The following is a 24370-nucleotide window of genomic DNA, read 5'->3' on the forward strand; positions in this document are numbered from 1 at the left end:
GCAATCTATTCCAGTGTTTAACTACCCTGACAATTAGGAACTTTTTCCTAATGTCCAACCTAAATCTCCCTTGCTGTAGTTTAAGCCGATTGCTTCTTGTTCTATCATTAGAGGCTAAGGTGAACAAGTTTTCTCCCTCCTCCTGATGACACTCTTTTAGATACCTGAAAACTGCTATCATGTCCCACAGGCTATTTGAATTCAATACAATGACAAAAGGGTTCCTAGTATTAGCAAGATTATATTTCAAGGAAACCAATTTTGGGATATTACTGAATTGTGAAAGAAGAAATGTTAAAATCCATGAATGTGGAAGAAGACTGAAATATCGTAAAAGATGCCATAATTAAGGTGCAGTAGACTAGAATTAATTTGAAATCAGTCATTCTCCATTGTTTGCATATTTCAATGAGAGACTGAGGGTTAAAAGAAGTTTGGTGTGAAACAGAAAGGGGGAAGGAGTCAAAGAATATTCAGTTAAGTTTTGCAGGCAAAGATAAGGCAGAAAGAAAGCAGGATAAATGTTAGCAAAAGGGAAACAAAGAACAAATTTGTTCAATCTCAAGTGTGTTGAGGGGAAATACATACACCAGAGAGAAAATAAATCCATTAATGTATGAGGAATGGGTGAAAAATTATTATGGTTCCATAATGGGCGAACAAGATTTTTTTAAAAATTGTAATTAACAACAGAGAAAAATTGCTCTATGCAGTTAATACTTATTAAAACCATTGTGAATATACTGTAGCAATTGGTAAAACACAAATAGGTAAGGGAATACAGAGAAAATGTATATATATACATATCAACAAGTCCAGGTGATGTGCATACCAAAGTGTTAGGGGAATTTTTAATGAATGTACCAAACCAATGACAATTATTTCTGAAAATTCATGGATGTCATAAACAGATGGTTAAGGGTTAATGTCTCTTTTACCTGTAAAGGGTTAAGAAGCTCAGTAAACCTGGCTGACACCTGACCAGAGGACCATTAGAGGGACAAGATACTTTCAAATCTTGGTGGAGGGAAGTCTTTGTGCTTTTTGTTTTGTTGTTTGTTCACTCTCGGGACTGAGAGGGACGGGCTATCCTTCCAGGCTTTCCCAATCTTCCTGAATCAGTCTTTCATGTTTCAAAATTGTAAGTAATAGCCAGGCAAGGTGGATTAGTCTTATGGTTGTTTTCTCAACTTGTAAAGGTTTCTTTTGCTGGAAGGATTTTTACCTCTGTTTGCTGTAACTTTGAATCTAAGGCTGCAGGGGGGGTGGTCCCTCTGGTCTATATGAATCTAAGTACCCTGTAAAGCATTTTCCACCCTGATTTTACAGAGATAATTTTTACCTTTTCTTTCTTTAATTAAAAGCTTTCTTTTTAAGAACCTGATTGATTTTTCCTTGTTTTAAGATCCAAGGGATGGGGTCTAAACTCACCAGGGATTGGTGGGGGGAAAGGAGGGGGATGGTTAATTCCTCTTTGTTTTACGATCCAAGGAGTTTGGATCTGTGTGAAGCCTCTCAAGGCAACTCAGGGAGGGAAAAGTCTGGGGGGAAAAGGAGGGGGAAGGTTAATTTCTCCTTGTTTTAAGACACAAGGGATTTGGGTCTGGGTTCCCCAGGGAAGGTTTTGGGGAAACAGAAAGTGTGCCAGACACTAAGTTCTGGCTGGTGGCAGTGTACCAGACCTAAGCTAGTAATTAAGCATAGAAGTGTTCATGCAGGTCCCCACTTCTTGTACTCTGAAGTTCAAAGTGGGGAAAAAACCTTGACAATGGAGAACTGAGGAGATCCTAGAGATCATAAAAAAGGGAGGAAAGTGTGATGCTGATAGTGAGAGTGATGAGACTGAACTGGAAAAATCTTGAGAAATTACAAATAGTGGAACTCCGAATAAACAGAACCAATGGAAAAGGACAGTAGCAACCAAAACGACTGGAGAGGGTTTTCCAGAGTGGTGTGGGAATTGTCAGTGTCAATGTACTTGTGGTAACAGCATCTTTAAATACTGAAATGACATCAATGGGCACAAACTGTGCTAGTACAGTATTTAGTGTCTGGGTTTTGATCAACAGACCAAATAAAAAGTAAATAACAGTCTTCGGTATATGTAAACCCAATATGCCCAGTAGCCTCTCCATCCAGGGGATATGTTTTTAAAATAAAATACCCTGAATGAACAAACATAGTGTCTGGGATTTTCGAAGGGAGTTAGTTATATGTCCAATGTTGATGTTCAGTGGGAACTGGGCACCTCTCTTTGACCTAATTTGATTACCTCCATCAATTCTCACCTTACCCATGGCATTTTCTTCCACCATATTCCATCAAAGCCCCAGTTCTCCAAAATCTAGTCAGCTCTGAATGCTAGGAGGGACACCTATAGCAAACCCACCATGACTCCCCTGTCGTGTCAGCAACACATTTAAGTTTGTCGTAATTGATCTTACAGCATTTCAGGCTTACTCTAGCTTCTCTCTCTCGGTCTGCTTTTCCAGACTCTGCCTCCAGGCACTTCCTCTAATGCTGGCGCAAGAACCTTCTCTGCCCAGCTCTGCAATCTTCAAAAGCCTTTGAGTAATCCTCTGCCTCGTCAGCTCTTTCTCTCTCTCTCAAAGTCTCATGTTAAATCACATCTTTTCCTGCTTACATCAGCCTCCCTTTTCTCTCTCCCTGTGCCTTGGACTTGCGGCATAACCCTTTAATGTATTCATTATACAATCTCTTTATGCCACACATGACATTTGGTACCACGACTTTCTTATATTATTTAACTACTTAAAACATTTGGAGATACAGTTTATCTGAAAGGAGCTATTCCATACAAAGAGGTTCTGTAGCGCAGATTTTTTTTTAAAAAGGTTGAAATTGAACAAAAGCAACCTGCGTGTGGCTGGAATAATTCCACAACTGATTATCTATGAGCCAATCTGCATGTAGCACAGGGAACATGGATTATAATTCTCCAAGGGAAAAAACATTACTTACAGTGCAATCAACAGAGTCTTCTTGTGTTCTTCAAGTCCGCACTGCTCCTTGCTCTGTTGTTTATGCTGCTGAACATACAGCAAGGCACCTGCTAGTAAATGCTAATGACATCAGCTAAGGGCCGTGACTCAGAACTCAGTTTCAGAGAGGAGGCAGAGCAAGCAGTGGTGAAACTAGTTTTACTGGACACCTAATTTTGCTGAATATGCTTGTCCCACATGTGACTGTTTATATTACTCAAGATTGTCTAACTCTCCTTGATGTTTTGAACTGGTTTCCCTCAAACCGGTTGAATATTTACATCAACTACCCATCCTAACCTCACTTGTTGAAATCTCCCATCTCTCTTTAAACAAAAGGAGCCACCAAAAATAACAAGTTACATCCAATACCTTGAATGAGGTTTGTAACAACTCTTTAAGTGCTTCAACCAATATGCCATAAAGACAATGTTTGCTATATTTAATCTACAGGGACAATTTGAAGTTGTGTGGGTTCACTGTACATTGCACATGATCTTGCTCCAGTTGACGTCAATGGCAAAACTCTGATTTGGTTCTAGTGGGAGCAGGGCTTTAACCATTTAGCAAGATCCTCGACCCTGCCAAGGCATTTGTACAAAACAGCCATAAACCCAGCATAAAGAGCCACTTGAGGATCTCTCCTCTCCCCTCGGTATGGAGAAATCCTCTGATAGTATTGAGCTGGTATTGGGGTTCCATACCACGTAGGGGGCAGGTAGCCAGATGAAAGGGGACATGGCTGGGATGAAACTGCATTCAGCTGGTTCCCAGTTATAAGTATGGTCCTCAGGGACCATGGGAATCTGGGTGCCAAACAGAGCAGCCTTTAAAAAAGGTTCAGAATTTGAAAAGGTTGAGAAAAGGGCAACAAAAATTATTAGGGATATGGAACGGCTGCCATATGAGGAGAGATTAATAAGATTGGGACTTTTCAGGTTGGAAAAAAGATGACTGAGGGGGTGGGATATGATAGAGGTCTATAAAATCATGACGGTGTGGAGAAAATAAAGAAGAAAGTGTTATTTACTCCTCCTCATAACACAAGAACTAGGGTTCACCAAATGAAATTAATAGGCAGCAGGTTTAAAACAAATAAATGGAAGTATTTTTTCACACAACGCACAGTCAACCTGTGGAACTCTTTGCCAGAGGATGTTGTGAAGGCCAAGACTATAACCAGGGTTCAAAAAAGAACTAAATAAATTCATGGAGGATAGGTTCATCAATGGCTATTAGCCAGGATGGGCAGGGATGGTGTCCCTAGCCTCTGTTTGCCAGAACCTGGGAATGGGTGACAAGCAGGGGTGAAAGTAACTTAAGGGACCTACCAGTACACAGAGCAGCCGGAGTCCTAACTAAGGTGTGTGTGGGGTAGCTCTGGGCTCCTGGAAGGGGCGGGGCCTTGGGCAGAAGGGGCAGGGCTGGGCCAGACTCCCCCAATCAGCCCTTCAGCACTGCCTGGCCCGCTCTGCCCTGGCCTTTGGCAGCAATTTAAAGGGCCTAGGGCTCCTGGCCACCACCACTGCTAGCACTACCCTGGGGGTCCAGCTGTGTTTTAGAGGGCTGGGGATTAGCAGCAGCAGCAGCTGGGAGCCCTGCACCCTTTAAATCATTGCTGGAGCCCCGAGGCTCCCGGCTGCCACTACGGCGGCAGCAACCTGGGCCCTTTAAATCATTGTTGGAGTCCTATTGTAGCAGTACCAGCACTGGCAGCCAGGAGCTCTGGGGCTCTGGCAGCAATTTAAAGGGTCAGGGACTCCGGCTGTTGGTGGGAGCCCCGGGCACTTTTAAATTGCCAGGCCCCAGGGAAGCTACCCCTTTTGCCCCCATCCCCTCCACCGCCCATCAGCTGCCCTGCTTGTACTGTCAGCTGTGTACCAGCTTTTACCAGTATGCCAGACCGGACCAGCTTACTTTCACCTCTGGTGACAAGGGATGGATCACTTGATAATTACCTGCTCTGTTCATTCCCTCTGGGGCACCTGGCATTGGCCACTGTCAGAAAACAGTATGGCTATTCTTATGTTTATGCTGAGGACTAGGCTGTCATCTGGCAGCCTGGTACTGGGGGAGCAGACACTTCTGATTCTGCGCAAGTGTAGCTGAGTTGGCTCAGAGAATCTATCTTATTATGCTTAATCATGTGCCTGTCTCTTCTTATGCTTTCCCGCAGAAACTAAATCAAAACCACACATAAGAGTATGAAAACAGATACCTCCTCTGCGTGTTTATATACAAAAATGATATTGGTTTACATAATCTGTTACAGGGACTCTACATAACTTGCTGTTTTTTACAATTTATAACTAATGTGCAATTAAAGAGAAAGGATGAACATATGGTTAAGGCACTGGACTAGCACTCAGGAGACAGGCTTCAACCTTGGGCAAGTCACTTAACCTCTCTGTGCTTCAGGTCTCCATCTGCAAAACTGGAATAATAATACATCCTTACTCATAGAATCATAGAATATCAGGGTTGGAAGGGACCTCAGGAGGTCATTCAGTCCAACCCCTGCTCAAAGCAGGACCAGTTCCCAACTAAATCATCCCAGCCAGGCCTTTGTCAGGCCTGACCTTAAAAACCTCTAAGGAAGGAGATTCCACCACCTCCCGAGATAACCCATTCCAGTGCTTCACCACCCTCCTACTGAAAAAGTTTTTTCCTAATATCCAACCTAAACCTCCCCCACTGCAACTTGAGACTATTATTCCTTGTTCTGTCATCAGGCACCACTGAGAACAGTCTAGATCCCTCCTCTTTGGAACCTCTTTTCAGGTAGTTGAAAGCAGCTATCAAATCCCCCCTCATCCTTCTCTTCTGCAGACTAAATAATCCCAGTTCCCTCAGCCTCTCCTCATAGGTCATGTGCTCCAGCCCCCTAATCATTTTTGTTGCCCTCCACTGGCCTCTTTCCAATTTTTCCACATCTTTGTTGTGGTGTGGGGCCCAAAACTGGACACAGCACTCCAGATGAGGCCTCACCAATGTCAAATAGATGGTAATGATCACGTTCCTCCGTCTGCTGGCAGTGCCCCTACTTATACAGCCCAAAATGCCATTAGCCTTCTTGGCAACAAGGGCACACTGTTGACTCTCATCCAGCTTCTCGTCCACTGTAAGTTTTTCCTAATCTCTAACCTAAACCTCCCCCACTGCAACTTTAGACCATTGCTTCTTGTTCTGTCATCTGCCACCACTGAGAATAGCTGAGCTCCATCCTCTTTGGAACCCCCTTTAAGGTAGTTGAAGGCTGCTCTCAAATCCCCTCTCACTCTTCTCTTCTGCAGACTAAATAACCACAGTTCCCTCAGCCTCTCCTTGTAAGTCATGTGCCCCAGCCCCCTAATCATCTTAGTTGCCCTTCACTGGACTCTCTCCAATTTTTCCACATCCCTTCTGTAGTGGGGGGACCAAAACTGGAGGCAATATTCCAGGTGTGGCCTCACCAGTGCCGAAGAGAGGTGAATAATCACTTCCTTTGAACTGCTGGCAATGCTCCTACTAATACAGCCCAATATGCCATTGACCTTCTTGGCAACAAGGGCACACTGCTGACTGATATCCAGTGTATCATCCACTGTAATCCCCAGGTCTTTTTCTGCAGAACTGCTTCCTAGCCATTCAGTCCCTAGTCTGTAACTCTGCATGGGATTCTTCTGTCCTAAGTGCAGGACTCTGCACTTGTCCTTGCTGAACCTCATCAGGTTTCTTTTGGCCCAATCCTCTAATTTGTCTAGGTCCCTCTGTATCCTATCCCTACCCTCCAGCGTATCTACTCCTCCTCCCAGTTTAGTGTCAGCATGTGTCAGTTTTATCTATTTAGATTGTAATCTCTTCAGGGCAGGGACCATTTCTGACTATGCATATGCACAAAGCATAGTACAATGGGGCTCTGATCCCAGCTGGGGCCACTAGGTACATCTGTGGTACAAATGATTAATAATAATAATCAGATAACATTTTCTAAGGACTATATAAACATTAGGTTGAGGCCTCACCTGTGAAATGCCAGGCATCTTCAACACCCACTGAATTCGAGGTGACTGAATCAATGAGAATTGAGGGTGATTAGCTCCTCACAGCAGGTATTCAGTGTCTTGCAGAATTAACCCCTTAAAGGGAAATATAAATGGCTTTTTGAACCAAGGACTGAGAAATAGATGGCCTTCTTGGATACAAAGCTGATTCAAATGTGATTAACCTAAGTCCCACAAGGACACGGTATGTTCACCTGGAACAGAATTTATGATTTTATTTTCAGTGCTTCTTATTTTGTGTAAATGTCACCAATATCACTCAGAACTGGCTTTTAAAATTGGGCTGTAGTGTTCATTGGGCCGAGATGGATTTCTGATGAAGGAATGTAAACCAAATTAAATATAGACACCATGAATGACAATGGGATGGCAGTGAGTAAACTATATTTAGATCCACTTTGACCACACCTCCACGTGTGTGCAGGAGGAAAGCTGCTACATTCAGCACATTGTGTACACTCACGCACACAGAGAAGAAAAGAAAATCAATGCTATTTATACAGATATGCTGGGAATGAGAATTTCCTGACACTGACATACCAGCTCTAGAAGTCTGTATCTGAGTTTCAGACGGGATAATCCCCAGAATCCAACTACCAGGGACAGGGGATAAGGAAATAAGAAACACACTCATTTTACCATCACGATACTAAAATCTAGAGAGATGATAGCTAGGAACACTGAATCACAGGGAATCTGACCATTTTATTCAATTTTTGAGACCTGATATTCCAAGACTATGCTGGTATGTGCCAGAGATGTGCTGCTAATAGCATAACAAGGTGCTCTCACTGAGCCCTTGTCTACACTTGGGAAATTTCTGAAAGTTCCCACTGTAGCTAACATAGGTTCAACCCCACTAATGCTAGCAGCAATAGTAGCTCTAGTGTAGATGGACCACCAGCTGCCACCAGTGTTGTGTCAATTATATTTGCTTTGAGAAGGGTTCCAAGAGAACTTTCTACACTAGGGGTGACTCCCCACTCTGATATACTCAGTGGCACTGAACAAGTGTTAGCAATAGTGCGGAATTTTGACAACATTTCCTGTATAGATGGCACCAAAAAGGTTCCACCTTAGCCTGTGCTAAACCCAATACTTTAGATATGTTTGTGATTTCAGAGGAGTCTCTTAATCTGGAGACTGAGGAGTCTCTTAATTTGTTGTCCCATTGAAACTAAAGCTCTTCCTCACAACCATAATTAAAGAGGGAGGCAACAAGATTTGACAAGCAAACTTATACCAAACTGCATGTGGCCGGAGCAGTGTATACTTTCTCTTGGAAAAATATACTGTCTCTCGATAGTAAAGTAGAGCATTCGGCTTCTGTAATTTGCAAGGTGTGTGCACATGCTAGTTGATGCACTCTGATGCATTATAATGCAACATTTTGTTCTTCAGAAGTAACTCCATGACCCTAGGTTAAGGGCGAGCTGAATCAGAGGCAGAAAATGGCTCCTGTCTTCCCTCCAGTTTGGTTGTGGAATTTTAACAGCAGCCTCCACCAGCAAATCACTGGCAACTCTATGGCACAACATGAATCTCTACAATGGGGGATTTAATACTAAATACCCTGATATGCCAGACCACCATTGACGCTTTCCTTTGTTTCTTTCTTATCTATTTCCTCCCTTAGCACTCACCCTCTTTTCCTATAGGAACCCCATTTCCAAAATATACATATTTAAAATACTTCTTGTTGTGTGCAACTTACCAGGATAGCTTCCACTCTCAAATTACATATTCTTATATTGCAAGAAACTATAGAGAGTTACTGAAAGCGTTGTTATCCCCATATTACAGACGGGAAAACTGATGCACGGGGAGGTTAAATGGATCCTGGCTTTCAATCCTGTACTCGTTGCACAAGACCACATTCTCTGCCCCAAATGATTCAGATCAATTTGTTTCACAAAAGGCTTTTGGCAGCAACTTTCCAAAGTACTTCAGACATAGCACAGTGTGCACTTACTCCAACACAGAGACAGAAGGAGGAATGGCATTAACCATGAGAAGGCTGCTCAGCTTAGAGCATTCCACAGAGGCAAGACTGCACACCACTGGCATGCAGAAGTACTGATTCCTCAAGAAAATGACCTCTGTACTCCTCATTTCAGAGTCATTGCTCTGGACACACCTAGTCTCGATCCACAGCATGTCCACATTTAGTCCCTGCAGGTACCAGTTCATGATTTCTCTGTTGGCCATTTATTTGCTGAGCATGTGCATGAGCAGCTCACTGGGTGAGCACATTCCCCTCTCTGGCATTTATGAGGTTTCAGACTGAGATAAAATCTGGTGCAAATTTTGCTTTCAGTTACACCTCCCCATACACACCCACCTTCCACACCATTGATTCCAATCCATGGGGTGGCTCAGACCTGAATTTGGCACCAAATATTTCCAAGTGCCATAATGAGAGAAGCATGAGTCTCAGAGAAAGAAAACAGAAACATCCAACAGCTTTGTTTCTCTAGGGCTTAAGAAGACTGAAACCCGCCCCATGCACCTATCTCTTCTATCTCTTCCTCCATTGCACCAGCCAGCCATTAGACATATTTTTTTAAAAGTTTCCTAACAGAGGGCTTTGGCATGAAAGAGAATAAAAATGCAATAGTTGCTCAACAGCTGTAAGATGAAAGGATCCTTTGCAGCAGCAATTGCTAAAACAGGTGGAGTTTTTTTGGTGTTTTTTTTTGGCAGGGGAGTGGCGGAATACAAATCATCCACATTCTTGAGGGTTTTGCTGGTGGTTGCTGTTCTGGATCCCATCTTAAGGTCTCATCTAAAGTCCACTGAAGCCAATGGGAACCTCTCTTGTTGACTTCAAAGGGTTTTCTTCAAATCATACCCCTATTGGGGTATGCACAGCTTTCTGTCAGTCCAAATAGCAAACTATAAATTCACCAACAGCTCATGCAAGCGCAAAGCCCCGTGATCACATTCATGTGAATTCGGTCTCATATGTCCGTGGCTATTGTTTGTTGCAAACTTGGTAGGCGCTGCCTGCAAATTTCTATGAGATTGCAGTATCCTATTCTGGTTATTGTGGAGTGGGGACCTGATCCAAAGCCCTTTGAAGTCAATAGAGAAACTTCCATTTTTAGTTACTTAGTCTTGAATTTTCAGTGGGAGTTAGGTGCCAAACTCTTTTCAAAATCTACAGTTTTGCCCACTGGGTTGATTACCTTGACTTACACATTTCTACTTTATGTGGATTCCAGGGAGACAGCAGTCAGACTGCCATACACCAATGCAAACAATATGAAGCATACAAGCAGCAGACAGTATCTCGCTTTTGTTTTGAGATCAGTTCAGCGTTTGTTGGCTCCTCCTTCACACATAATAGGATAGTGTGGTTCCATCTTCCACTTGAAATCATGATTATGCACATTTCTAAATTCATTAAGGGGGTAAAATTCCATATTCCACTCCTGTCTCCTGCCCATTTTAAAGTGTCTAGACTCAGGATTTGGAAGCCTAAGTGAGGTTTCCTTTATAGGTCTTCTAAATATACCATTCCAGTTTTTGCACTTTCCTAAAAGAAGAACGGTGGCTACCAAAACACCCATTTTGGGGACAGAAGCAGCATTGTCAGCAGTCCCTTAAACTTAACTTTCCCATGCCTCAGCTCAAGGGAGCAAACTTTGAGAAGATGACTTGGGGTAACATTTTCAAAAGTGTCTAAGACCAAGTCTACACTATAGGGACTACAGCATGATACCTATGGCTCTGGAGCTATGCCAGCATACCCCACAGTGCAAATGCAGTCTACTGCAATGAAAGGGGCTTTTCCATCACAGTAGGAACTCCACCTCCCTGAGTGATGGTAGGTAGGTTCATGGAAGCATCGTTCCATCAACCGAGCTCCATTTATATTGGGGGTTGCACTGGCATAGCCAAAGTTCTCAGGGTTGTGGATTTTTCACACCCCTCAACACCATAGCTAGGTTTTAAATGTGGATCAGGCCTAAGTGACTTAGAAGTCTAAGTTCCAAAAGAGAATTCATTTTTGAAAGTGAGGTAGACACTCAGGGGGGGCATGTTTTTAAAGGTATCTAGATGCAGATAGGTGCCTAGTGAGATTTTCAGAAGTGCATAAGCAGGTTAGGCGTCTAATCTGCTTAGGCACTTTTGAAGATCCCACTAGCACCTAGATTCACAAGCATGACTTAGACATTACAACAATGAATATTGCAGCACCTAACTTTTTGGGCATGCTGGCACCTACTAGAATTCACAGCCCCAAGTTAGGTGCCCAAGAATGGCATTCACAGAAGCCAGCATGCTGTGTGGGAAGTTGCCCAAGCTAGCCAATAGGAAATGCTGAGGAAAGAGTGTGATTTAGGCCTTGTCCCTCAAAGTGAGAGAGGCACCTAACTCGGGGTCACATGGAAATGTCATCTCCACTCACAGCAATGAATCCTCTTTTGGAGTTAGGCACCTATGCCAGGTCAGACGTTGCTTGAGAAAAAGCAAGGAAGAGATGGTGCCAATATAGGGTTGCCAACCCTCCACGATTGTCCTGGAATCTCCAGGAATTAAATATTATGTCATATGATGAAACCTCCAGGAATACCTCCACCCAAAATTGGCAATGCTATGCCAGCAGCACTGGTAGTGGTGTTCCCCTCACCTCATAACAAGTGCTGAGAGCCCTAATTCCACATGTGAGAGACCAAGCTTCACACTATAGCAGACCTTAAGGTGGCCACCCTGCAGCAAAAAAACTTCAGGACCAGACTTCAAAGAGAAACTGCTGAGCTTCAGTTCATCTGCAAATTTGACACCATCAGCTCAGGATTGAACAAAGACTGTGAATGGCTTGCCAATTACAGAACCAGTTTCTCCTCTCTTGGTTTTCACACCTCAACTGCTAGAACAGGGCCTCATCCTCTCTGATTGAACTGATCTCGTTATCTCTAGCTTGCTTGCTAGCATATATATACCTGCCCCTGGAAATTTCCATTACATGCATCTGAGGAAGTGGGTATTCACCCACGAAAGCTCATGCTCCAAAACATCTGTTAGTCTATAAGGTGCCACAGGACTCTTTGCTGCTTTTACAGATCCAGACTAACACGGCTACCCCTCTGATACTAGCTTCAAATGTCCACTCTACCTGACACCTTGACAGTATTAAACTGTTTTGTTAGAATACAAACAGGACACACTGTGATGTAGACAAGATGTCTCAATCAGTACTAAGTAACAAATGCTTAATTATTTTAAAAATAAGATGTCAATGATTATGTCATATTGTGACATGTTAAATAGTGCATATTAAAGTACAGAGTACTATGCACTACTAGCCATGTCATGAAATAAAACAAAAAGAATAAAAATATCATAAAAATAAAAACCCATAAAATAAAATTTGAAACAGAATTTTGAAATTCCAATATAAAATTCCAAAATACCAAAACAAACGTTTTCTGAAACTGCAATTTTTCAGGAATTTTTTGTTGTGGGAAATTTTGAAAATATTTGCATTCACTATGAATTAGAACAAAAAAAGTGAAAAATTCTCATAATTTGGAAATTCTGAGTTTTGACCAGCTCTGTTCTTAAGTGCCAATGGCACTATTTTTTTCATTTGTATTTTATTGTTTTTTTTTTCCTTTTTCTAATAGTAAAGAGAGAACAGAAAAGGGAAAGGGGGAAGGGATAGCTCAGTGGTTTGAGCATTGGCCTGCTAAACCCAGGACTGTGAGTTCAACCCTTAAGGGGGCCATTTAGGGATCTAGGGCAAAAATCTGTCTGAGGATTGATCCTGCTTTGAGCAGGGGGCTGGACTAGATGAGGGATCCCCAACACAGTGCCCACAGGCACCATGACACCTACCAGGGCATCTAAGTGCACGCATGTACTGGCCAGCAGACAAGCTGCTGCCACAACCAGAGGCACCACCAATTTTCAGCAGTATTTCAGCAGCAACACCTCTGAATGACACTACTTGGCAGCAGCAACACCTATTGACATTGCCACTTTTCAGCAGATGGTCATCCATGCCTCATCATCTCACACCCACCAGACAAAAAAGGTTGGGGACCACTGGATTAGATGACCTCCTGAGGTCCCTTCCAAACCTAATATTCTATGAAAATATAAAGGAGGAAAATATAGTTATAATAATTAGATCACCAAAATACATTGTCCAATAATCAAGAATTTGCATTATAAATATAACATACACAGTATATTTCAGCAATGCAATCTATATCACCCTTTTTATATTTACTCAATGAAACTGTATTATTCTTTCAGAATACTGTTAACCCATACCAAAAGAAAGAGCTAATGAAATAAATATTAAAGGTTAAAGAAAAAGTGCTGGGGAATGACAGGAAGCAAAATGAGAACAGAAAAAAAGGAACAGAAGAGGAGGGAGGAAGTGAAAAGGGGCAGAGAGGAGGAAAAGGTTGCTTCTGAAAATGGGACTTAGCCACCAAGTCACATAGGTGCTCTTTAAAAATTTAACCTTGATACATAAAGTTACCTTTCGAATAATACATAATCACCTCAGACTAAGAATTCATAGTAATTCTACCATCACTCCACTCATTTCTTCTTGTTTAAAAAAATCATCTAATATAATATATTGTTTGTAAAGACAGGAAAAACATCTCAATTGTCATACTATGTTTTAGAGGTACAACTCCCTTTAAATATTTTAATGATTTAAGTATAGCCTCATATACCTGGTCTTTTTTTCTTTCTTACATGCACACGGCATAAATCTGTCTGTGATTTGTTAGTAGATAGCTATTTACATCTTAATGAAAAATCAACTCACAATATCTTACTAAAACAAAACTTTCCCCAAAATAATTCTGGCAGCTATTTTGTCCCATGCTTGAGTTTCACAACAAATATTTTTAGCTCTAGACAGAATATTGGGTAATAATAATAAGTAAGCAAGCACTTCCTAAGCCTCCTGTTTATATGCAGGAATTTGTTATTGCATGTTGCTTAGAAACCTGTAATGAATCAACTAGTTTTAAAGAGCATGGGGAAATTGTAAACCCAGATACTTGATTTAGACACACAAACAGGGCACTTATGGACACAATCTATGTTCATCTCTCCAGACACCACTATATTTGAAGAATATGAAGTCGTTTGAAGAAGTTGCCCTTAAACTACTTGTTAATCTTCAGTATCACCCAAGGAGGCATGAACAATGACAATCATCAAAATATGCTATGGATCAAAATATATCACAAATCAACCATTAACCAACAAACATCACATTCAGTTACAAGGCTATAAAAATAATTATATCTGTACATTATCATGTCACAGAGATGTGAAGCAAAACAGTCATATGCTAGATCACTGTAAACAACACACTAGCAAGCATTATGTGGCCAGTGATCACAGTGGTTAACAGGTTAAGGTAGGTGATCACAGATCCCTGTGCACACAGCTGGCACAGATACCACAAAGCAGTTGGCAAGTGTGGTATAAGGAGTGTGTTTATGCCACAGAATTAGTAGGTTTGCACAGATCCTCTTTATGAAGGAAATCATAGCCAAGGAAGATTGACAAGAGATCAAAACACAGGATATAGCCTGCAAGTGGGAAATGTGTGCAAGAGAAGTATATATCTACCTCAAAGTGGAAGCTTTCTATGAAAATAAAACAACATGGGAAGCAACATTTGTAACAGATACCACCTGACATAAATCCCTACATGCAGCATGTTGACATTATTATGTGGTAACACAGAAGCACAGAACTCTGCCTCTGCAGTCACAGAGTAGGTGTACATTGCAAAAAAAGGTGTATTCTTAACTTGGGTTAGCTACCTGGGGTCAAAATAGCAATCAAGATGAGGCAACTCAGCTTTTAACTGGGGTTAGCAGCAAGAGTTGAAGACTATGGGACAGCCTGAGGTTGAACTTGAACTGCTGCTAACTCCAGTTAAAAGCTGAGTTGCTGTGTCTTCAATGCTATTTTAACCCGAGTTAAAAATGTGCCTTTTTTGTAGTGTAGATATACCTTAAGAGAGTGCAGACGTACCTAAAGAAATCTCTGGTCTTATAAGCATGTATTCATTGCTTTCTGTTATTTGGTGGTCTGCCCACACTATCCACAGCCTCAGCCTTCTCCTCACAGACCTGAAAATCCATGCAGCCACATGGGAACATGGGAACCTGCTGCATTATTATGCAGTACCCTTACACACGACACATGGCATACCCTTTGGCGCTCCACTCCTGTGGTAGATACTGAACCCTGTTTTCAGCATGCCAAAATCCTTCACACTTCTCAGACATTTTATAAACCTCACTTATGAAGTTTAAGCTGAAGAAGCTGTGGAACCTTATGCAATCTGAAGAGGTATGTTAGCAATGGGTGTTATTGCCTAGGATAAAAGATGCATAGCATTAGGAGCAACAGATGCATGCAGATATGCTAAACACGTATGGTAAAGAACCAAATCAAACCCGTATAAAGACATAAAGGGAAATTGCTGATGCCACTATTGTTAGATGGCATACTTGAGCACTTGAAAGCAGCAACTATTTCCAGATGCACGAACATAATTTTGAGACAGGCACACCCGTCCTAATTGTATGAAACAGAGCTGCTAGCAAAGATGATCATTGTGGTTCCCTACAATAAGCATACATGATTGTCAGTCAAACATAGGTCTGAATGCAGGTAGAAGACGTGGGCATAAGTTCATGAGACATGACACAGGTCCATATCATAGACTTTGTTTCCTTCTGTCTGCGCCTTTCTCCATCCTATCATTTTGCAAATGACCCTGTTGATTCCCATTTCCACATTATTCTCCATGCTGCCTGTATATATGGCATACCAAGTCAACATCATCTCCTCAGTTATATACTTTCTAAGGACTTATTTTTTCCACACTGCTACAAGAAATGAGCTAATTTACAAATATGGAGAAAGAGGAGCCACCAAGAAATGCACATGTCGAAACTTGCTTCATGTGTGTTCTTATTACGGTTTTATTTATTTGTGTTACTATAGTGCCTTGGTAGGAACCCTAGTCATAGACCAGGACCCCATTGTGATAGGCACTGTACTGACACAGAACTCTCACGTGGAGTCTTTCCATTCCTTCTGGTCTTTGTTACTCTGACTCACTGTGGCATGTCTAAAATTAGCTTGCAAGAACATTGGGGCAGGGACTACCTCTTTACATTTGTTTTGTAAACTGCTTCACATGCCTTGGGGCACTACATAGATAATAAAAAGAAATCATCATTATAATAATTAATAATAAACAAACATCAAAAGGTGGTCCAGGCACAATTTGAGCAGGATAATGCTACTAAGCATTTATGTAGTACTTTACATCTTCAATCCACTGTGCAGATGTTAGCTAATTAATTAAAGGTGAATGACAGCGCCATGTGGAGGCATAATTGGCTGAGCACAGAGTGCGCCTGACCACAATGGATTCCCTAACTTATTCAATGCGCTCAAACAATTCTATGAAGATAACAATTGTACCATTAGAGTGCTAATGTTAACTGGTGCATAATGCTTAGATCCTCCTGACCACAAGTATGTAAATAAGAAATGCAGCAGTTGCACAGAAGGAACTTGTAGCTTCACTCAAAAAAGAAAATTCAGCATCTTAATACTGCACACAGAAACAGTGTTAGTGTCATAAGCAGTGGAGACATAGCTAATTGGATCAGCATCTCACAAACCTAAGAGGGACATACAGAAGGATTTAGAACAGCTACCACACATTATGCAAGTAGAATGGCTTTGCACTCATTAGGGAATGATTCCTCATTCCAGACACTCACTGATTATGTCCCTCACATAATAATTTACAGAAAATAGATGCATGGTGCATTGTTTACACTACATTAGATATAACCCTGTGACTGCCACATACACCGTGGAAATGCTGTCCTTTCCTATATCTTCTCTCTAGAGCAGCTAAGGGCTGAGTAACCACTTGTGTTCAGCTGATTGGTCCAGTCACATGTGGGAAATCAGCTACTGTATGTCCACAAATGATTGCTTCAGTGCATTTGGTTAGGTTAACTCTGTGAGGAAAGCAATTAAATCATCCCTTTGGAGCACCATGCTTTCAGAAGCTCTAGACACATGACACAAATGAGGGGATTGTCAACTGCCAGAAGCTGCCTGCTATCTATGCCATCAGCTGGAATGATTCAAGCATTCCAAACATGCATAGGGAGCCCAACATCTCCTACAAACAAGGAACGTTGCAAGGGTGATAAGAAACAGAAGAATGTTGATGGGACAGAGGTTACATAAATAAATGATTTCCCATTGACCCAAATGAAACAGTGATATTCTATACATTCTGAATCAGACATGCCTTATTCACAGAGCCCTGGCAAATATTCGCTCAACCATTCACCCATTCATGTGTGCACACGCACACACACACGCACGCACCCTAGTCCTCAGTAAGGGACCAAATGACAGAATGGAGTCTACACCCCGTAACTTTTTCTGAGTTGAACAAAACTGAGACCTTTCAAAAATGTTCATGCAAAAAGCATGAATGTAAGGCCCTGGAATAGCCAGGACATTCACCTAGCATGTAGGAGACCCAGTTGAAGTCCCTGCTCTGAATTAGGCAGAGCAAGGGCTTGGACTAAGGTGTCCCCCCAGGCTCTAGAGTCTAGAGCACTGTTTCTCAAATGTGGCCACACAGCTTCCTGGGTGGGTGATGGTGGCGGGGGGCAGGAAAGCCCCACTCCCTCCCTGTTGCTCCTGGATGCACCACTCTGCATGTCTCTGGAGACAGGTGGGGCACAACACTGAAGGGGCAAGGTGAGTTCTCTAATGGGAGAGGGGAGGAACGGGAGGCTTAGTGGGGTTCATAAGAATGGCCATACCAGGTCAGACCAAAGGTCCATCTAGCCCAGTATCTGTCTACCGACAGTGCCAATGCCAGGTGCCCCAGAGGGAGTGAACCTAACAGGCAATGATCAAGTAAACTCTCTCCTGCCATCCATCTCCATCCTCTGACAAACAGAGGCTAGGGACACCATTCCTTACCCATCCTGGCTTATAGCCAATGATGGACTTAACCACCATGAATTTATCCAGTTCTCTTTTAAATGCTGTTATAGTCCTAGCCTTCACAACCTTCTCAGGTAAGGAGGTCCACAAGTTGACTGTGCTCTGCGTGAAGAAGAACTTCCTTTTTTGTTTTAAACCTGCTACCTATTAATTTCATTTGGTGACCCTTAGTTCTTGTATTGTGGGAATAAGTAAATAACTTTTCCTTATCCACTTTCTCCACATCACTCATGATTTTATATACCTTTATCATATCCCCCCTTAGTCTCCTCTTTTCCAATCTGAAGAGTCCTTGCCTCTTTAATCTTTCCTCATATGGGACCCTCTCCAAACCCCTAATGATTTTAGTTGCCCTTTTCTGAACCTTTTCTAGTGCCAGTATATCTTTTTTGAGGTGAGAAGACCACATTGGTACACAGTATTCGAGATGTGGGCGTACCATGGATTTATATAAGGGCAATAATATATTCTCAGTCTTATTCTCTATCCCCTTTTTAATGATTCCTAACATCCTGTTTGCTTTTTTGACTGCTTCTGCACACTGCGTGGACATCTTCAGAAAACTGTCCATGATGACTCCAAGACCTTTTTCCTGACTCGTTGTAGCTAAATTAGCCCCCATCATATTGTATGTATAGTTGAGGTTATTTTTTCCAATGTGCATTACTTTAGATTTATCCACATTAAATTTCATTTGCCATTTTGTTGCCCAATCACTTAGTTTTGTGAGATCTTTTTGAAGTTCTTCACAGTCTGCTTTGGTCTTAACTACCTTGAGCAGTTTAGTATCATCTGCAAACTTTGCCACCTCACTGTTTACCCCTTTCTCCAGATCATTTATGAATAAATTAAATAGGATTGGTCCTAGGACTGACCCTTGGGAAACACCACTAGTTACCCCCCTCCATTCTGAGAATTTGCCATTAATTCCTACCCTTTGTTCCCTGTCTTTTAACCAGTTCTCAATTCACAAAAGGACCTTCCCTTTTATCCCATGACAGCTTAATTTACGTAATAGCCTTTGGTGAGGGACCAGGCTTTCTGGAAATCTAAGTACACTATGTCCACTGGATCCTCCTTGTCCACATGTTTAAGACACGATTTCCCTTTACAGAAACCATGTTGACTATTGCTCAACAGTTTATGTTTTTCTGTGTGTCTGACAATTTTATTCTTAACTATTGTTTTGACTAATTTGCCCGCTACTGACGTTAGACTTACTGGTCTGTAATTGCCGGGATCACCTCTAGAGCCCTTTTAAAATACTGGCATTACATTAGCTAACTTCCAGTCACTGGGTACCAAAGTCGATTTAAAGGACAGGTTACAAATCTTAGTTAATAGTTCCGCAACTTCACATTTGAGTTGTTTCAGAACTCTTGGGTGAATGCCATCTGGTCCCGGTGACTTGTTAATGTTGAGTTTATCAATTAATTCCAAAACCTCCTCTAGTGAAACTTTAATCTGTGACAGTTCCTCAGATTTGTCACCTACAAAAGCCAGCTCAGGTTTGGGAATCTCCCTAATATCCTCAGCCGTGAAGACTGAAGCAAAGAATCCATTTAGTTTCTCTGCAATGACTTTATCATCTTTAAGTGCTCCTTTTGTATCTTGATCATCAAGGGGCCCCACTGGTTGTTTAGCAGGCTTCCTGCTTCTGATGTACTTAACATTTTGTTATTACCTTTGGAGTTTTTGGCTAGCTGTTCTTCAAACTCCTCTTTGGCTTTTCTTATTATAGTCTTGCACTTAAGCTGGCAATGTTTGTGCTCCTTTCTATTTGCCTCACTAGGATTTGACTTCCACTTTTCAAAGGAAGTCTTTTTATCTCTCACTGCTTCTTTTACATGGTTGTTAAGCCACAGTGGCTCTTTTTTAGTTCTTTTACTGTGTTTCTTAATTTGGGGTATACATTGAAGTTGGGTGTCTATTATGGTGTCTTTAAAAAGCACCCATGCAGCTTGCAGGGATTTCACTTTAGTCACTGTACCTTTTAACTTCTATTTAACTAACCCCCTTATTTTTGCATAGTTCCCCCTTATCTTTGCATAGTTCCCCCTTAGGCTCAGACTTGGTTGGGTAGCAGGGACTTAGGGAGCCTGGCTGCAGACTTGGGCTCCAGCCATGGGGCTTCAGACTCCAACCCCGGCCATGAGGCGGCAGGCTCCAATCCCTGGCTCTGGCCATGTGGTGCCAACCCTCAGTCCCACTGGTGGCTGCTGGCCAGAGCCAGGAACCGGATCCCACTGCCACATGGCCAGGGGTTGGAGTGTGCGCTGACTCCCAGCCCCTGTCATTGACCCCGGGTGCCGGCCCCAGGCACCAACCCTGAGATCCAGCACCTGCAGATCTGCGGCAATGGCCTTGGGCTCTGGCGGGTGCTGGCTCTGGATGCTGACTCCTAGCGCTGGCTGTGCAGCAGCAGGCACAGACCGCAAGTGCCAGCCCCAAACCCCCAGCGGCAGCCAAACCCTGGTGGTGCGCTCTGACCCCCAGCCCTGGCCATTGACCTTGGGCACTGCTCCTGGATATTGACCCTGGGTTCTGGCAGGTGCTGGTCATGGGCGCCGATCCCCAGCCCTGGTCACGCAGCAGTGGGCACCAACCCAGGCTCCGCAGGTACTGGTCCTGGACACTAACCTCCAGTCTCAGTTGTGCAGCAGTTGGCTCCAGTGGGTGCTGGTCCAGGACACTGACTCCCAACCCCGGCTGTGCAGCAGCGGGCATGGACCCCCAGTGTTAACCCTGGGTTGCGACCCCTGGGCCCAGTCGCACAGTAGCAGGTGCCGTGGGTGCCATGGGTGCCGATCCCTAGCCCTGGCCACGCAACTGCAGGCACCAACCCTGGGCTCCAGTGGGTGCTGGCCCAGGACACCAACTCCCATCCCCAGGCACTGACCCACACCTCCGACCACACGATGGCGGGGCCCTCCATCCACCGCCTCGGGCCTCTGCTGCCTCACCTCCCATCCCTCCATCCAGGTCTGAACCTGCCAGGACATGCTGTGAAAAGTGATAGTAATAAACATACAAATATCACTTTTCACAGCATTATTTTTATTGAGTCTGCAAAAAACCTTACTTAAATAAATGACAATGATCTGGATGTGTATACATGCATATTTATTTGGTTTTCCTAAAGTTAATTAAGGATTTTAGGAAAAATTGTCAGTGTGGCCACCAGCAAGAATTGGTGGCTGCACTCTAAGGCCACCAACAAAATGTTATGAGAACCCCTCTCAGTCTCAAACTCTCTTATTGGAGCATTTACATTTTTTATAAATGATTAAATATTCAGTGGGCCAGCGAGAGAGAGAGAGACTGACTCATCCGATAGCCCAGTGGTTAGAGTACTCACCAGGGACTCAAACCTGTGTCTTCCATATCCCCATTAGGCACTCTAGCCACCAGCCTATTGGCTAGTCTCAGACACATGTCTCTCTTTCTCTATCATTTTGACCAGAAATTCCATCCTGGACCTGAGAAACATTTGATGAATCAACATTTTCTGACAAAAAAAATCCTGCTGAAAAATTCTCTTCCTGACCAGCTCTGCTTTCAACCTGCTCCATCCTGCCATAACAATCATAGGTGTGTTATTCACAGGCAAATGTAATGAGCCACAGCAGTTGTGATGAAATGCCTATAAACCAGTGGTAGGCAACAGGGCCGGATTAAGGCCTATTCCACCAATTCCCCCGAATTGGGCCCCGTGCCTAAGAGGGCCCCACACCCAGTGAGAATCCCTTCCCTGGCTAGAGAGGCCTTTTTAATTTTTACTCACCTGGCGGTGCTTTGGGTCTTCAGTGGCACTTCAGCAGTGGGTCCTTCAGTGCCGCTGAAGACCTGGAGTGAGTGAAGGACCGGCCGCCGAAGTGCCACCTAAGACTCAGAGCACTGCCCAGTGAGTACAAGCCCCACGTGTTTTTTTATGTGTTTTTTTTTTAAAGTCATCCCTGCTGGGGCCCCGTCAAAACTGTTCGAATTGGGCCCCGCACTTCCTAAAGCCAACCCTGGTGGGCAACCTGCGGCACATGGCCTGTTAGGGTAATCTGCTGGCGGGCTGCAAGACAGTTTGTTTACATTAACTGTCCACAGGCAAAGCTGCCTGCAACTCCCAGTGGCCTGGTTTCCTCATTCCCAGCCAATGGGAGCCACAAAGGCACTGGGACCACACCCATTCTTTTGCACTCTGAGTGCAAACTGAGAGTGATGTTTTGCAGGCACAAAATGCCCGTACAAAAGAGAAGCCAAGCCTCTCTTTTGAACATATGGCCTTAATTTTCTGACCTGTACCAACACCCAGAATTGCCTCTACAGAAGCAAACATGGGGTATCATGGTAATAGGAATGAACAGACAAACCTCGCCTATAGACTGGTATATGCTATTAGTCATGCAGCATCTGAAACACTGTGCTGTGCAGTTTTTTACTGACAAGCTTCACAATATGCTTCAACAGACAATCAGTATGACCTGACAGTGCTTGCAACTCCCAGCCTCCCTGGTGCGGATATTGTCATCACAAGTCATGAAGCAAGCCTGGTATCATGATGAGACATATTCCTGTCATAAATGAGGCATCCTACAGCTATTAGCACAAGCAATAGCTGGCTCACCAGCTGACAGTCACTTTTAGCACACACTTAGCTAGCACACAACCACCTACCAGTGCCAACTGTCAGTTCAGTACTATAACCATGTCTCGTAGCTAGAGCAGTGAGTCCTACAGAAAAATGAGGTGACCAGCCACCAACAATGTCATAGATTGGCTAGATGGGGCTTAGACCCTCAATTCCAGCTCTGGCAGTGCCAGGGCCAGGAAAGAGGTGGAGCGATGCAGTGAGAGGATCCCATTCCCACCTGCACCATAAATTCCCTGCAGGTGGAGCTAAATTCCTCAGACCCAGCAGGGGGAACTGACTCCTGAGCTGTGCTTCCCAGGAACAGAAAGGGGGGAGGATCCTGAAGTGATTGGGAGAGAAGGGGAGTCCCGGAGGTGTGGAATCCTGAGGTGACTGGAGGGGGAGCCCTGGAGTGATTGGAGGAAGGAGAGTCCCAGGGAAGTGGGGGAACAATGAGGTGACTGGGGAGGAGGGGGATTGCTGAGGGGATTGGGAGGGAAGGAGATTCCTGGGGGAATGGGGGAATTCTGGTGACTGTAAGGGGAAGGATAGTCCCAGGGGAAGTGGGAACCAAAGCACCAGCAGAGTTGCTAGGCCATGGAGTTACTCTTGGGCTTGTAAAATGTGTGCCCATCATAAGGACGCAGTTCAGAAGTGGATGCCATGCTGGTACACTGAGGTGTTCTTTACTGTTTAGCACAGTGCCATCAGCACAGCAAAATCTGCAGCAGCAGCAGGATGTTGCTAATGATGTCGACCTCATAGACTGGGTTGAGGCCAAAGTTACCATGAGATGAGACCCTGATAACCACCTGCGGCGTAGGCACTCACATATCAAAGGCATGTGTGGAACATAGATTAGATAGTCTTGAGTGGTGGTAAGGAGGCTTCCTCTAATCATTTGACATCATACAAACGGAAGTTATCAACTAGGGCAGCCTAATGAATTGACTCGTCAAAGACTGTGCATGCCCTCAACAAGAGCATACTGTTAAGAAAACTGTGCACCGAAATGCATGGAGCAGTCTGTGTGTGTGATCACTGTGAAGCTCAGACCATAACATGACTGTACAGACATTGCAGAGCTTGGTCACAGACATAGTGGGTACATCTACACAGCATTTTGGAGCCCAAGGGAGCAAGCGTCCCAGTCTGGGTTGATAGACTTGAACCAGTGGAGCTCAGGCTAGTGGTCTAAAAATAGCTGCGTAGAGAGTGCTTTGAAGTCTTGGGCTGGAGCTCGGACTCTGAAGCCTAGGAAGAGGGGCTTGCTCCCATGGGCTACAAACTGCCATGTAGACATACACAGTAAGGCCACCACTAAAAGCAACAGTGGGGTATTAACTATATGATGTGAATGGGCCAATGAGCTACACCATACCTGAGGATCCCTTGCTTACTACCCAGCACTTGCTAAGCCCATGTATAAGTGCCTGATGGGTGATGCAGTGTTGTGGGTTTTGACGCCTTCTCTTTTCACCCCTCCTTTAGGTGTGGTCTCACCTGGGGATAGGTATGGGGGGCAGTGCAATGCTCCTCCATACCTGTGTCTTTGACCTACTACCTGGCTGCTTCCCTTGCAGAAATAAGACCACACATCTGATTCATGTGGGAACTTACCCATACCATGATCTCCTTCCACGCCT

At 43.6% G+C, this 24370-nt stretch overlaps 2 protein-coding genes across 4 annotated transcripts in view; both read right to left on the reverse strand.

Moving 5' to 3' along the window:
- Positions 1-24370, reverse strand: part of LOC127051761 (alpha-1-antiproteinase 2-like) — a 298892-nt gene that overhangs the window by 156854 nt on the left and 117668 nt on the right. The gene's annotated exons all lie outside the window — the stretch shown is intronic.
- Positions 1-24370, reverse strand: part of LOC127051758 (alpha-1-antitrypsin-like) — a 135411-nt gene that overhangs the window by 14384 nt on the left and 96657 nt on the right. The window lies entirely within an intron of this gene.

Source organism: Gopherus flavomarginatus, chromosome 5 (genome assembly GCF_025201925.1).
Source record: "Gopherus flavomarginatus isolate rGopFla2 chromosome 5, rGopFla2.mat.asm, whole genome shotgun sequence".
In the NCBI taxonomy this organism is placed as follows: Eukaryota; Metazoa; Chordata; order Testudines; family Testudinidae; genus Gopherus; species Gopherus flavomarginatus.